Raw genomic sequence first — 17,187 nt, 5'->3', positions numbered from 1 at the left:
GGAGACCGAGATGAGTTAAAACAGAGGTAAGTTGAAACAACGTCATTATTGAGAGATAACTGATATCGTGGTGGAAAAAACGATGTTTAGCCGCGTCTTACCACCCACTGGTCCCTCAATATGCGTCCTTATAAAGATTTTATTTATCTATCTATCTATCCTTGCCTCAAGAGGATTATTAAATACCGCAAAATTTACGTTGTTTCAACTTACCTTTGTTTTAACTCACCCCGGTCTCCCCTACATACATCGTTACATTTAGATACGTAAGTACAGATACAAAGGCAAACTCGTTCGATAAAAAATCAACATTAACGAAAAATAGAAGTTATCTTTCGGCATCGGCTGATGTTTGCCCAATTTGCCGAGAAATTGCCTTCAGCATAAACACGGTAAGCTTCATTTGCCTTCTATTTGGCCATGGCGGGTTTTGTCGATCAATTTTCGGGAGATAAATGGGTCATGTCATACGTGCGTAGTCGTAAGGTAAGTACCCCTATTAACGACCCCATTAAAATTGGCATTCATTACCGTGGTATGTACAAAATAGCGTTTAATAAGAAAGCTTATTAACCTTCTTTGAATCTAAGAACACAGAAATAAAGCCTTATCTTTTGACTGTCGAATAAGTATAACACTACTACGAAAACATCACGCAAAAAAGTCGAAAATCGTAAACTAGCGCATCAGGAGCGCAAAATTTGGTTGCTCCATACTAACACGCAACACCTCAAGTAAGTAAACGCGTATTCTATTTAGTGATTAGCGTAATAATGGTAAATATTATGAAAAGACTGAGACTTGAAATTGATTCTTAGTTATTATCTTTATGATTCCCAAATACTTTATTTGCGATATTTGCTCGCCAATAGGAAAAAAATTGGAAATTAAAAACCTCGGTGTTAGGTTCCATTTTCTTAGTGTGACACCTAATTTCGAGGTATACCTCGGTAATAACGGAAACGATATTTTAGATTCGAGCGATCTTATATTCATATATAAATGCACATTTCCTTGACTTTTGATGTTATTGAAATATTTAACCACCTATAAAGCTAAAGAGCTATTAACGTGGTATGAAATCTACGCAAGAACTCTTAATTTTGATTACAATTTTAGACACCTTCTCAGACGTTTTCTTAGAAACCCTTATATGAGAAACTCGTTCAAGTATTGATATAAAAACAGAAGTATGGTTATAAAGTTTATTTTAACGATTGTTTTGTAACATTTGGAATCATCCATATTGATCGTTTAAAAAAATACAAGAAAATTATTTATTTTTATTACTCGTAAATGAGTTTTAGAATTATTTGAATTGAACCGTTTAACGATGATTAGAAAAGACATCACTCGGTAATAAGCTGTATGAGAACCTAATACAGACCTTCATGGCTTCGATATTAATAGGTTCTTAAAATACCTAATTAATACTTTTGATAGTCTTTTGTATACCAGGTACATAAGGGTTCTTAAAATTCAAGGGCCGAAGACAGGCCCGAGAATTTTTAGACCTAATTATGTACCTACCGTTGCACACAATATTTTTTCTAAGGCAGCAAACATAAAATGATATACCGGGTGTGGCCTGTAACACGAGCAAATAATTAAAACATAGATTGTACTCCTCAAACGGTGACATTTTTGTTTAACAACTTTTAAAAATTATGAAGTATTTAGAGTCCCTATTTTTCATACAAAATAAATATTATCTTCAAAGGACGCCATCGCCACGCCATATCATTGTGATTGACGTTGCTTGTCACGCCTTAAACATAACAAAATTCGCAATACATTGCGTCTTAGAATAAACTTTAAAGTGTATTAAAAATCAAACCACAAGTTATTTTTAAAAGTTGCTGAACAAATGTTGGTCAGTATGAGGGGTACAGCCTACAGTTTAATTTTTTGCTCGTATTACAGACCACAGGCTGTATAAAGTCAAAGTAAATATTGGTTTTTAGATCTTTGCCTAGAAGATAGCATTTTTTTTAAATACAACACTTGGCTATTGTGATATTTGTTTTCATATAGACAAAGGACACGGCCCCCTACGCACCGCGCATCAAATGTAGTTGGTTTAGATATCACGCAACTGGCAGTCATTTAATCGACAAATAGAAGTGTTGGAGTAGAAAAATATATTTTATGTTATTTTAATAATAAAATAGACATACAAACATACAACATTAACATTAACTTACACAGATCTTGTATATTGTGTAGAATATAATTCAGATAGCTTTCTGAACGTTTTGGCGCAACTTGCCCTCCACGTCCGGTTAAAATAATTAAGTACCTATTTATTTAAGGTAGATAGATAATAAATTAAACAAGAATTTCGACAGCTTCACGTTTGCTCGTAAAGGGTAAGCCACGATGTTTTTAGCGTTAAAGGAACCAACTAATTTATTTAAAATTCATTAATAAATAAATTCATCAATAAATTTCTTTGTTTTGTTGTTCTTATTATCTTATTTCTTTCATCTTATTGTCCTGTGTATGTGTGTTTTATGGAATAAATGTCTTTCTTCTTCTTAATAGTAGTCGTAGGTATTGAATATACCATTTTTATCCATTATTGTCAAATAAATAATATTTATCATGATTATGGAACTAAAAATGCGACGGGATATCCACCCTCGTAAAAAGGAACCCACATCCGCGGTATTTGGGTAACAGTGGTCCATTACCACGGTAATAGGCGATTTCGACATTTTGGTTTTGATAATTATTTTTTCCTTTATATTTTTCTAAAACAAGGCCAGAAACTAAAATAATATAAACTTTAATTAACAAACTAACATAAAAAAATATGTCTTGGTCCATACACCGCCGGTTTATGCTTAATTTTTGGCTCTTTTTGGAAAACTTGCTTAACCCCCTCGTTAATAGGGGTACTTACCTTACGTGTAGGTAGACTGTTTTATCTAGGTTGTCTATTATGACACGCTAGACCGGGCCGGGGCCGGGCTGGAGCTTCCGCCACTTCGTTTTCTATGGATTTCGTGGTGCTTACACGTGATCACTAAACAGCCGTTATAGAAAATGACATGTCAGACGCCTCGGCCCGGGCCCTTCCCGGTCTAGCGTGAAACATTGGGCCCTTTAAACATTGAAAAGTCGATGTCAGTCATGGATAAGTAATCACTGCAGCTTACTGTACAGTCGCCATCAGATATATCGGAGCGGCCAAGGTGTTCACAATATCTGAACACGCGCTCTAACGCCCTGACAATAGAGGCGTGTTCCGATATATGTGAGCACCTTGGCCGCTCCGATATATCTGATGGCGACTGTACATTCGAACGATACGACCTCCAAACCTTCAAGAAAATAACTTATATCCTTGCATCTTAAAGGGCCGGCATCGCACAGTATACCTACAACCCCTATTGTATTGCGGGGGTCAAAAGGCGACGGTAATCGCTTGCAATTAAAATAAAGAATAATCAAAGGTATACACGTAGAACAAATAGCACACTAGATGGTCTACGATTTCGTTATAACTAACGTTTTATTGGTCGCCGATGGCGCTGTAAAAAATACTTCGTGCAGATTGGTTTTCGTCCCGTTGGTCCCGTGGCGGCGAAAATAAAGAAGTCAGTTTCATTGGGATCGATTCTGGCCATGGATGTGTTCGAAGCGTGTTAAGGACGAAGCACATGGCGAGATTTTGCTTGGTTTGCTTCTACTAGTTAGCGAAAGGTCTTTAGAACACAATTGTAATACTGTCCGCCAATCTGATTTGAAACTTAACGCTCTTAAAATAAGTTACATATTATAAACTGAAATAAATATCATATACTAAGAAAAAGTGACCCAGGCCTCCAGTGCCCCAGGCTGGAATCGAACCAGCGTCCTCTGCTATCGCGGCAGGTGCCTGTGCCATTCGGCCATGCACCGGGCCACAGCGGCATAGGTCGATTTTTTCCAAGTATATGCACTTCTGACTGAAGACTTATGGCGCCCCCTGGCCATCCGCATACATACACATTTAGGTACATATTTTCAAGACGTCAATGTTCAGAATTTCAGATATTTTTGAGCACTTTGGCCGCTCCGATATATCTGATGACGACTGTAAGTTACTCGTTTTCAATTAGAAGCTTTGTTGTCATAAACATAAAGTCGTTTATCTAATAACAATCCTCTGTTGTAGTTGGGGTTGTATAAAGAGTATTTTGATACCCTTAGGTACGATTCAGTTTACAATTACTTGCCCCTAAAGCCATACAAGTTTAACTAATTTAAAATAGTATTAAGTTACTAAAGGTATCCTTTTTATATTTGCAGAAACCTTACGTTTAAAATTAGCCTTTGTGCTAGACGTGATAAGTAGGTATAACTGTATTTCCTTGGAGCTTGGGACGGATGTTAGTGTGGGATGCTACCTGCGTAGACACACTGGCACCGTCCCACCTCCAACGGACTACTGTAAAAGCGGGCGGAGCGGCGGAAAGCGCCGAAATTCTAAAACGTAACAAATATAAGAGCCTCGGTAGAGAGTACCATTTTGTACCATTTGGAGTTGAAACTCTAGGTCCATGGGGTCCCAGCGCGCATAAGTTGTTCGCAGAAATCGCGAAGCGTCTGGTTGACTTAACTGGTGACCGAAGAGCTGGCGGCTACCTCGCACAACGTATCAGCATTGCGATACAGCGAGGAAATGCCGCCAGCATCCTTGGTACAATGCCTCAAGGGCCTATTTTAGATTTAAGCTAGTTATTAATTTCGTTTAGTAGTACCACTGTATATATATATATATTGTATGTAAATAAATGATTAAAAAAAACTGTAACACTGAGTAAATAATTTTAGTTACTACGTAGCATGTTGTGGAAACTGTTTTTGTGTGGTGCATAATTGTTTTCCTTAAAATCTATAAATTGTAAATACAGATGTCAATCACAATTAAAAAATCAACGATGATCAATTCTGGCCAACGTGGGACTCGAACCCACATCCTTGGATTGCCGCCGGTCCAATGCGTTACCAATTCCGCCAGCTGACCATCCTCCTTCCTGTTCCTGTTCCTTTATGTTTTCCATCGTATTTTCACGGAAACGTACGAACGTGTCTTGCTATTTCAGTCAGTCTCGGTACAAAAAGTACTGACGTTGACTGAAGGTGAAGAAGCATGACAAATACGAACGTTTCCGAGAAAATACGAAGGAAAACAATTACGCACTACATCTATAGCAACTATGTCGAAGGTTAGAGTCTGTGCGGAAAGAGAAGAGTCGTAGAATGTATTGGACCCCATAGGCGAAACCTACACGTCAATAAATATTGTGATAATTATCATGATATTTACTTATGTATCTTGGGCCGGATCACAGCACACCCTACACCATCAATACGGATCGCGTCAGTACTGAAGCGTTCTTTGTAAGAGGTAGACGTGATGGACTCTAGACAGAGACGCGATAAATATCGAACGCGACACTACACGCAAGATAAATATCACGATCCAGGATCTAGGATCAGATCACAAGCACTTCCAGAAATCCAGCGAAATATTGTGATCCGTCAATACACTATACCCTACACGTCAATAAATATCGTAATCCGACACTTTATATTGACGGATCACAATATGGATCTTGCGTGTAGGGTTCGCCATAGATTTCACGACTTCGCTTTCCGCACAGACGCTTGGTGCGCGGTTCAAATCCCATACAAAAATAGACATAACGCAACCACGAACTCACGTCACGCTATCGAATGAAATTTACACTAGAGATGGGCCGAATATGGACTTTGCCGAATACGAATATTCGGCGGAATATTCGGTTCAGCTCATACCGAAACGCATATCCGGCCGAATATTCAGTTGGGCTAAACTGCCCAAAACGCTGAAAACAAGTTCAATCAGGTCCACGGTCTGCACTAATAACGTGTTTTTGACCCTCCTCCCGACCGACCGGGAAAGTTTATGAAAAGAAACGGAAACGTCGGAAACGTCTCATACCTGTACCACTACCACCAGTTTTGACATTGACATATTCACTCACGTCTAAGTAACATACTTTCTATGCATCTCGCGCGTACTCGCATATTATTGCAAGCGAGATGTATAGAAAGTAATTTACGTAGACGCGAGCTAATATGTCAATGTCAAAACTGGTGGTAGCTTTACTGATTGCGAAGTGCACCCGCGCTAACTAGCGAACACCCTTAAAAAAATGTTTATTCGGTAAATATTTGGCAGTTCGATCTGAACTATTCGGCCGAATACGAACATTGAAAAATATGCCGAATAATTACCGAATATTCGGCCCATCTCTAATTTACAGTAGGCTTCTGGTAAAATTATTTCACATCATCTATTCGAAAAAGGGCTTTTTCTTCCCTGCTAGGAGGGATCAAAGTGACACTTTTCTTCCCTGCTAGGAGGGATTAAAGTTGTACTTCTCTGTTCTAGGACACATTTTTTTAGCTTAAATAGTGTTTTGATAGATGATAATTTCCTCATTTATTTATTTTATTTTCCTCATAGTTGATGTGAAAAGCAGTATGTGTCACACGGTATCAAAATTATTTCGTCTTGGGCGTTAACACTTTCTAAGGTAGAATCCATCGCTTCATTCAGGATTCAATGTACGCCCTTGACGGAAATATATCATATTGATCCCTTGTAACACAAACTACTATTGTAACTAGGAACCCCATCAACATAAACAGTTTGTGAAGGACTTCCCAATTAATTTCAACTTTACCCAAAACTTTTTACCTAATCTCCATTTCCTTTAACTTCAAAATATCTCCATTAAACTAGTTGCCAGTTAATTTGGGTCGCATATTAACTAATACCTTCCAAGGTTCCGTAAACCTTAATTTGCCTGGGTTGCAAGAAGGACATAAGTTTTTGGGTGTTTTATGGGACGTTGGGCGTTGTGTGTATGTGGTGTGGAATATAATACGTGTAACACCTGTATGTAATAGCGTTAGGAAGTTCGGAAAGGCTTAGTTAGGGACTTACTATTTGAAACTATTCTGCATCGGGTATACAGGATGAGCGATAAATAAGGGCTAGTATGGGAAAATCTGAAAATATTTGTGACGTTCCACGGGAAAAGGTACCTTATGAGGGTTTCTAGTTTCGGAGATATTAAATGTTTTGTAAAGAGGTGAAAAAATGCTAAATTTTTTTTTATTGTGTGATCTGAAACCTTAATGCGTAACGTTTGTTTACCTGTTTTTATTTTTGTTATAAGTTAGTTATAAGCCTAGTAATGTCGTCTCAGAGTTTAGTAGAAAAGGTACCTTATGGAAAAAAGATTGAAAATTCCCAAAAAAACTAGTCAATACGGGAAAAGAAGTTTGGTAGAGAACTGTATTAGCATTCTGCAAAACTAATTTGATAATTTCAGTTCTGGTTGGGGCGCCTCGCAAATATTATAACCGTACATTGACCGACATCACAAATCCAAGTAGACTGCTATTATACCAAAGTTACTCTCGTCAAGTCTTTCTTAACTAGAATGATCTTCATTTGGTTTGGTCGCATGCAGTAAATCAGCCATTGGTTTGCTGAAAAATGCCAATACCCGACGCATTACCTTATGGAATATCTGAGGTCATTGAACCTCAATGCCGCTCATCTTCAATAGCAACCGAAATATATTATTGATAAGAAATAGACGATTTATACCATTACCAAAATATTATTAGTTTATCCTAACTGTTCCATCATCATCATGCCTCATCATGTAACTTGACCACAAGGTACCTTTTCATTACATACAAATTATTGGTCTTTTTTAAGATTATTATGACAAAGAACTAATAAAATTTGGGGCAGTTTAATGTAAATTAATATTTTTTATTCATAAAAGATAAACTGTAATATGATTGATATTTTGTAGTGATGTATTATTAGATTTATTTCCATAAGGTACCTTTTCGTAAATGTATGGAGCAAATACTGTTATTGTTATGTAAGTTTAAAGTGGCATAAGGGGTTAAATATAGTATTTAGTTGGGGTTTTAGGATTTATTTCATTTGAATGACAGAATTTCTTTCATATGTGCTCAGAAAAATTGATTGTGTGTCACATTAAAAGTAAAAATATTCAATTTTGTGATTTTATATGAAAAAGTCAGAAAATACATTTTCACCTCTAAATCGGTATTGTTTTTTACTTAAACTGTCTGTCAGTGTCGTTTTCTAATAGATAAAATTGAAATCTTGCGAGCTCATTGCAATCACTCGTGAAAATGAAATAAAACTTTATTTTCAAGAGATTGGTTAGTATACACATAAATCAGTCGATATCAAAAGTTTCTATTTGCATTACAGAACAAGTCGCAATATTTTTTTAATCTCAGATATATAAGGTATTATTATTTGTAGTCAACTATGTAACTTACTTCAGGAACATAGTTTTTTAGGCGGCTAAACTTAAAACTTCTCTATCGTAAAGTTGCTCATTTCACAACATTATTTTCAAAAAATCATATCTCTGTAACTACGCAACCTAGAAGGTTGATCTTTTATGTTATCGATAGCTTATTTATTGTAGATTACTGGGGTATGCATAACTCCATACCCGCCATAAGGTACCTTTGACCGTGGGACGTCACATTTAAAAGATTGAGCGTTTGTGAAAATGGGGCAGCACCTTATTAGCGTAAAAAGGCAATGTCAAGTTTAAATATTCTTTATTGCACCAATAATTATACATTTTACATACATGTAAAACTACAAAGAAATTTTAACGGAAAAATAGAACCCGGTAACAACAGGCGGTCTTATCGCTAAAAAGCGATCTCTTCCAGACAACCTTTGGGTAGCAGGAAATATAGAACTCAAACAAAAGTCAACAGGTAGTGCACGGAGCGAAATATGGAGACTATTAAACACAAACACACATATTACATACTACTTATATTAGTATTACAACAAAACCTAATACACAAATAAATATACAATATACATAATATATATTTATACTTACATATATACAATATATAAAATGGCACCTTAAGGCAGAGATAAAAAGTATACTTTCAGCTGATTTTAATTTATATATAGTCGTCTTTTACTCACAACACAAGCCTTATTGAGCTTACTGTGTGACTAGGTCGTTCTGGCAAAATTGTCTTAAAACATTTATTCATGTACCTACCTATTTGTTGTACGTTTTTCCGTTCTAGCACTAAAATGTTTTACTTATTAATGAATCGTGGATTTTTTAATATTTTTATAATCTGATCTGTTCAACGGTTATGTTTTTCCCTTGTTGCCCCTTTAAAATAATAACCCTGTATAGCATAGATTCATGCTTAATTATGTAGGTACATGTGTATTAAGAGAGGACAATAGAGGCTCCCTAGGCGGCTGTTATGTCCGGGCCGGGGTACTAAATCGGTTATAATGCATATTATATATACAGCGTATAGGTATAGCTATATCATTGTACCATCGTCCAATGTTAACTGAGAATACATGCATGAAAAATATTTAATAATACTTGTTCAATATACAGTATACACGACACGACACGTTTAACAACACAAACAGCCCGATTCGAACTTTAGGATACTTACGTCAAATATTATGACTAGATACGATATGGATTAGATATGTCAGTGTCAAAAGTGACGTTATTGTTTGAAGAAATGTCACTTTTGACACTGACATATCTAATTAGTAATCGTAGGCCCTTGTTAACAAACCGCCTTGATGCATCAATGTCGTATTTTATTGTCTGTGAAAACTTGTCAAAACAGTTTAAGGCACAGTATGAATAAGTTACTCTATGGTTTACTAGAGGCGCACTCTGGCGGCAGAACATTGCAGTAAAACTCCCTATTACAATAAAATGACTTCCTTTTCTATGATATCGTAGTATATTAAAAGGCCCTTTGTTTTTTTAGTACCTATTGTGTTCCAATATTCGTTAAATGGGGGGCAAACAGCTATTAAAGGCACAATCGACGAAGCCTTCCTTCGCTAACTTTGTTTTGAGCCTTCGAGATTCAGTACGGGGAATACAGGGTGGGAGAGAGCAGGGGACGGTTCCGTATGGTTAATAAATATAATTAACTATAAATGTTCACGCATCGACGGTACGCCTCAGATTACAAATGTTTTATTCGAATCAATAGCCGTCTTGGTCAAATATTTACAGTATAAAAAAATATATCACATACAAAGCATGCTTTGTGTAACAATACAATTTTAAGATTACATCAGTTTTATTGTACACAATTAATAAATACAAAAGTGCATGGTAGATACAGAATTCTTTTTATTAGGTATATCCATAATAAGGGAAAACTCATGTTTAACTTTTTTACCCACTGCAGCTTTGAACATTTTACGCGGGCCGTAAGTTGGTAGTACGCGGAAGAAAAAATCTTGAAATTAATTTCTATTTCGCGGATGAAAATATCTTGAAATTAAATTCTATCATTAATCAATTATATACTCGTAAGCTAGGCTTTGTTGGTGGCATAAAATGTTATCGGAATGACAGATGCTACGAACTGGCATGTGACCATTTCCATACATTATTTAAGTTCCAATTGGCGTTTCTATCAAGAATTCTTGGCTAAGCCCCCTGATTGCGACGGCTGGCGGGCCAGATCTGGCCTGCAAATCTCAGTTTGGAGACCCCGCCTGCTATAACGTATGCATGGCTGCCGCTTCCCGTATAATTTTGGTGAAACTCAAACTGCTATCACAAGTTAATATCCTGCACTGTTTAATGGAACTTCCGAGCAAACGTATGTCTTTGTCTTTTAAATTAATTTCTCATTTACATATCCCTAATTAAGTTGCTGTTTGTCTTCGAGTTTAATGGGAGTTTTGATGGTAACGCGACGGTAAAAATTTATGGAATGAGTTTCGACGGTAACGCGATGGTAATTTTTTTTAGAATAATTATTTTTAAATGTGGTCAATGGGTGAATTAAATATTTTAAGTTGTTATTCTCGTCAGCGACAATAATAACACAGTTTGTTAGAAACTCTTGTATCACGTTATACTATCGTGCTTAGTGGAAAGGGTTTATAAATACATACCACAAAAATGCATGTTTTATAAATTTAAATGCCAACATTTAAAGTAATAAACCATGGATTTAAAGAGTGATTTAGATGAACGTAACCATGGCAAAGAATGACAAGAAAAAATTGATTTCAACCCGTATGAAAATTTACCCTGTATTAAAAAAATTATACCTTATCAAAAAAATAAACAGGGTGGCAACTCTAAATTAGCCAATCCCCATTTAAGTTTGATAATCTACCACATTTACCTAGTTATATAAGAATATTCCCCTAAGTCCTACTCACCGAGATTTCAATTTAAAAAGTAAAGCTTTCCCATTTCCCCGCGGAACGCTAAAAGCCGTAACCATTTTTTCACCCCATCAAATTGAAGGGTGATGGGGTGGTTGGGAAATTGTTTCAGCTTTTACCCCGTCACCCTATTACGTGGCGTAGTTAGGCAACACAAACTGCCAATAAGTAATTTGTTGTACATGGTTAAAAATATAACTCAATAAGCAGGGACGGAATATACCCTAATGCCGCCCACCATACAAAATTAATGCTAAGGACACACATTTATAGACGGGTCTATCGCGAATTTATTTTCTTACCTTTATTTACCGACGATTCGACACAGTAGGTTTCACTGGTCGTGGTCGCGATAGACCCGTCTACAAATGTGTGTTAATATGTGTTCAAAACGCGAAAGTTTTAAATATTATAAATTACCTATATTATAATGCTAAGGAAGTTAGAATCTAGTATTTAAATTTATTAACAAAAAATAAAAGTACATATTAACAAAATAATTAAACTAAACATTAAAATCTAGTTGTATTTCAATAGTTAGATGATTTTAGGAGACAAATGGAAAGCTACTTACTTTCTTCTTCCTCGCGTTATCCCGGCGTTTAGCCACGGCTCATGGGAGCCTGGTCTGCTTGACAACTAATCCCAAGAATTGACGTAGGCACTAGTTTTTACGAAAGCGACTGCCATCTGACATTCCAACCCAGAGGGGAAACTAGGTCTTATTGGGATTAGTCCGGTTTCCTCACGATGTTTTCCTTCACGGAAAAGCGACCGGTGAATATTAAATGATATTTCGTACCTAAGTTCCGAAAAATTCATTGGTACGAGCCGGGGTTTGAACCCGCGACCTCCGGATTGCAAGTCGCACGCTCTTACCGCTAGGCTACCAGCACTTCTTTGTTGTACACGCAAAAGATACCTTCTTTGTTGAAATGAAAGTTGACATTCCAGTCTATTATGGAAGTAAATTCGTGTACCGAATTTGAGTTGACTCGAACATTAACTGACTTGAGTTTGGTAAAGGGGGTGGGAGGGGGTTTGTTACGTAGGTTGATTGATCAATCTTTTGGTATTTATATGGCAATATACATTTTAATGTTCAATGACACTTGATATCGTTCCATACCCTTAGTTTAAATTTCGTGACGTACGCGTTTGCGTTAAGTCTCATTATGTATGCGGTTTTGAGTTACCCAAACGCCCCGCTTGGAGCGCTGTTCAAAATCTCATACAAAAATGAGCATAACGCAAACGCGAACGCACGTCACGCTGAGCGTTTCTTTTATTTTTTGCCTTTTTTATATATCTATTTGTGACCTCTTTTGCCACTTTTGTGTTATTTCTAGTCAGAATCGCGAGTTCCTACGATCCTAATGGGATAAAAAATTGTCCCAGAGTTTTTTTCGTACTGTGTTACCGTTTCCCCATATACTTTCTATGGCGGTAACAAAAAGGAAAGTTTGAAAATGTATGGAAATTTTAGAACACTTTTTTTTCTCCTATCTCGCTCGCGGCTCGCGATCCTGACTATAAAAGTGGCAAAAAATAAAAGAATCGCTTATAAAAATGGCAAAAAATAAAAGAAACGCTCAGTTAAACACTCAACACATATTTCTAACCTACAATATCGGTAGAAACTTGCATCCCGGTGCATTTCTCTGATTTTTGCATCAAATATGCAACTTATTCCATTTCAATTCCCTCTTGAAGACTGTTAAGGCGGGTCCATTTCCTGAAACTTGGAATATTGAATTTCATGCAGCCCCTAAACTTTCAGATTGCGTCTATCGCTTGCCAAGGTACCAAAGTGCTTTGGGTTTCGACACATATCTTATCTACTTACAATTTGGCCTTTTGAGACGAAAAAAAAAATCTGTACCGTAAAATGGGGTGAGTTGGGTGAAATTTGACTTTCAAACCTCGATAAAATTTTATTTTTACATGTGAAAACTGAATGGTGTATAATAAATATAATAATAAGTGGTTCGGACACTTCGGACGTTTGTATTTTAGTTTGTATTTTATTTTGGGTAGTTCCATTTCATAACTTTGACGATAAAGAGGAAAACCCACCTCACCCCGTAGTGCCTCGTATTTGGGGTGAGAGGGTTTTTCATACAAAGGTGATTTTGGAAGATTGTTGGATCGATTTTTTTTATTATGCGTATTACTATAGCCCCATTTTAAATTGGAATACATTATTTTTGTAGCAGTAGCCTTAAAATCGCTTCTCTCCCCATTCATAACCCAACTCTCCCCGCGAAACCTACTCACTCCGTTTTACGGTACCTATCGGCAGTAGACGGTTGAAGAATAATAATGGTGATATTTAGAATTGAGAACTCACAGCAGTTTTAGATTGTATCAGATTGTATGTACTTTTGATCGCGATTTATCTCTATTTGAAATAGATTTGAAATAGAAAATTATTTGCCAGAAATGTGATAATCATCATGAAATGTGTCATGTGTAATGTGATTTGATTAAAAGTATTCCAAGGTGATATTAGATTAGTACATTATTGTCGAGGCTCGAAAGTAGCTACTTGCAGGCTGAGGATTCGTATTAAACGGACGACCTTGGGAGTCCGTTTAATTGGATCCGAAGCCAGCAAGTAGCCTTCCAGCCGAGTCATATATAGTGCTTTTCTCAAAAATGGTGCAAGAAATATAAATATCATAGAAATATTTTACAGAAGCAACGTTCTTACGTATATATTTTCACAGAAATAAGTAGAAACAATTGAAAAAATCAGCTTTGCCGCCTTTTTATTTTTTTTATAAAAGAATAGAAGTGTATTTTTCTGCCGAAAATACGCCACCCTATGTATATGAGACATCTAAATAGTAGCGGTACCAACATTATAATTATAAGCACTAATAATCTGTTTGGCTGTTTAATGGGCCTGTGCCTTCATTTATTATGGCCATTTCAACTTTTAAAAAGTTTGGAACTCGACAAATAATGGAATTTGTATGCAACATTGCAGTCCCAACATCGAGACTGCAATGTTTTTAACTTTTTTCTCAAACATGCAATGAAATATTGATGTTATGTTCCTTATAATAGGCTGCGAAGTATGACGTTTCAGGTGCGGCTAGGACAAAAGATCGTTAATGGAATTTCATACACATCTTGCAGGCCTAGGCCGGCAAAGTCCTCTTTTTTAATTTTCATTTCACAGATATTTGTGACACAGCATCGTGGCATTCATCCATTAAAAAAAACTAGAGGCAGTATTTGCTTTATGGTTTGTAATGACACTCTGCCACTACGCCTATAAAAAAAAAAAACAAAAAATAATGTTTGCTATAATTTGCAGTTTTATTTGTATAAAATCAACATGAACTTAATAAATAATACATTCTATAATTTTAAATTATAAATTTAACTACACAAATAAAAACATTTAAAATATTTCATCTAAACGTTAGCGGTAAAAAGGTCTACTCAAACACGCGTAGTTATATTTTTTTCTCAAACATGCAATGAAATATTGATGTTATGTTCCTTATAATAGGCTGCGAAGTATGACGTTTCAGGTGCGGCTAGGACAAGAGGTCGTTAATGGAATTTCATAGACATCTTGCAGGCCTAGGCCGGCAAAGTCCTCTTTTTTAATTTTCATTTCACAGATATTTGTGACACAGCATCGTGGCATGCATCCATAAAAAAAAAACTAGAGGCAGTATTTGCTTTATGGTTCGTAATGACACTCTGCCACTATGCCTATAAAAAAAAAAAACAATGTTTGCTATAATTTGCAGTTTTATTTGTATAAAATTAACATGAACTTAATAAATATAGCTGGTCAAACCAATTTGTCAGTAAATAGGAACAAACAAAACTATACCCATCCTTTTCTTTTGGGTGCTAATACTAGTGTAAGACAAAGATAGTATGATTCTCTCTATCTATGTTTGAAATTAGACAGTCCTTTGACACACTATAATACATTCTATAATTTTATAATTTTAAAATATAAATTTAACTACACAAATAAAAACATTTAAAATATTTCATCTAAACGTTAGCGGTAAAAAGGTCTACTCAAACACGCGTAGTTATATTTTTTTCTCAAACATGCAATGAAATATTGATGTTATGTTCCTTATAATAGGCTGCGAAGTATGACGTTTCAGGTGCGGCTAGGACAAAAGGTCGTTAATGGAATTTCATACACATCTTGCAGGCCTAGGCCGGCAAAGTCCTCTTTTTTAATTTTCATTTCACAGATATTTGTGACACAGCATCGTGGCATTCATCCATTAAAAAAAACTAGAGGCAGTATTTGCTTTATGGTTCGTAATGACACTCTGCCACTACGCCTATAAAAAAAAAACAAAAAACAATGTTTGCTATAATTTGCAGTTTTATTTGTATAAAATCAACATGAACTTAATAAATAATACATTCTATAATTTTATAATTTTAAATTATAAATTTAACTACACAAATAAAAATATTTAAAATATTTCATCTAAACGTTAGCGGTAAAAAGGTCTACTCAAACACGCGTAGTTATATTTTTTAAATTGTTATGGAGGTAAAGTTGAAAAATATTCATTCTGTTTTATTGGATTTATGGTGCGTTGTTGATTTTTTGACTTTAATATGAGTTCCGACGAAATAATGAAATTAATATTAATTGTAATTTAGGCGTTCGAAATGGCAGCGTAAGCAGAATTGATTTTAATTACTTGCTGCCTCTGCCGCCAAGTCAAAGACGAAGTATGTATATGGTTGCTTATGGCAATTTATTATTTGAGAAACTAAGAAAAATGGCTTACAGTTTATTAGAAACAGTTTTGTGTCATATTTTAAATGAATGTAACTACAAATTCGTCAACACTGTGGAAATTATACTTATTTACTCCGTGCATAAAGCAACTATGTATGTAAAACATGATATCAACATGAAATACTATGTAAACTTATGTGACGAAAACGACAGTCAGACGGATACAAGCTATGATCTTTTATATGTAGATATGCCATACACTAACATATCAAGCGAAAAAAATGATGCTAACCAATGCTGCCAACGTCACGGCAGCATCAGTTACAATTTGTTTACAACTTCATACGCAAATGCGTAAAAGAGACGGCACAATTAAAAGAAAACCTAAGTAAAAAAGAGACGGCTAGTGTTTGTCACTTGCGCGTAAATTTGGTAAATCAGTGATACCACCATAACGCGACGGCAAATAGTGGAGATGGCGCGAACCGTAAAACTTATTAAGAAAAAAAATATCAAAGAATAAGATGTTTGACAGAAGGTGCAAATCATTTTAGTGCAGTTCTATGTAGTAATGTACTCGCTACCGAAGTAAAAAGTTTTCACATTTAGTTATGTAAATAAAATATATTATATACTTATCATTGTTACTTTTGTAATGTATGGTGGTTAAAATTTCACCCCGTATTTTTATATTTTATATGTACTGGATTATACCTATTTCGTGAATACTATTAATAACATTCACCTTCCCTTTGATCAAGTGATATATACTGGTACTAGCACAGTTCATACGCAAATGTAAATAAAGCGGTAAAAATATATAACTATGTAAATAAACAATATTCCTTTCCACGAAGCCGAGTTAAAAAAAAGCAAATTCAATAACAACAAGACCTTTTATTTTACTAACAATTTTATGTTATAATAATTGTTATTGTGTGAGAAAATGAAATGCCTAAAAAAAATACTTTTGTATAATAATTTTGTAGTAATCTTTGTATAAACAGCAATATAGGTACCTATTTACTTAATTGACGCGACCCCGACAATAATAATCTTTAATTTGCCAATTGTTGTAATTAATTACAAGAAAAAATGCGTGCAAGTTAAAAACTATAATATTACAGTT

At 35.4% G+C, this 17,187-nt stretch overlaps 1 protein-coding gene and 1 non-coding gene across 2 annotated transcripts in view; one reads left to right on the top strand and one right to left on the bottom strand.

Annotated features, from left to right (window-relative positions):
* The window catches only part of LOC134799918 (somatomedin-B and thrombospondin type-1 domain-containing protein-like), a 70,547-nt gene that overhangs the window by 15,069 nt on the left and 38,291 nt on the right, over positions 1-17,187 (top strand). The gene's annotated exons all lie outside the window — the stretch shown is intronic.
* Trnaa-ggc (transfer RNA alanine (anticodon GGC)) lies at positions 4,940-5,014 on the bottom strand. Its single transcript is given in 2 exon segments — positions 4,940-4,974; positions 4,978-5,014. It is a non-coding gene; the product is annotated as a tRNA-Ala (tRNA).

Source organism: Cydia splendana, chromosome 19, assembly GCF_910591565.1.
Source record: "Cydia splendana chromosome 19, ilCydSple1.2, whole genome shotgun sequence".
NCBI lineage: Eukaryota > Metazoa > Arthropoda > Insecta > Lepidoptera > Tortricidae > Cydia > Cydia splendana.
The sequence above is the reverse complement of the archived record's forward strand: the minus strand, read 5'-3'. Positions and strand labels throughout refer to the sequence as shown.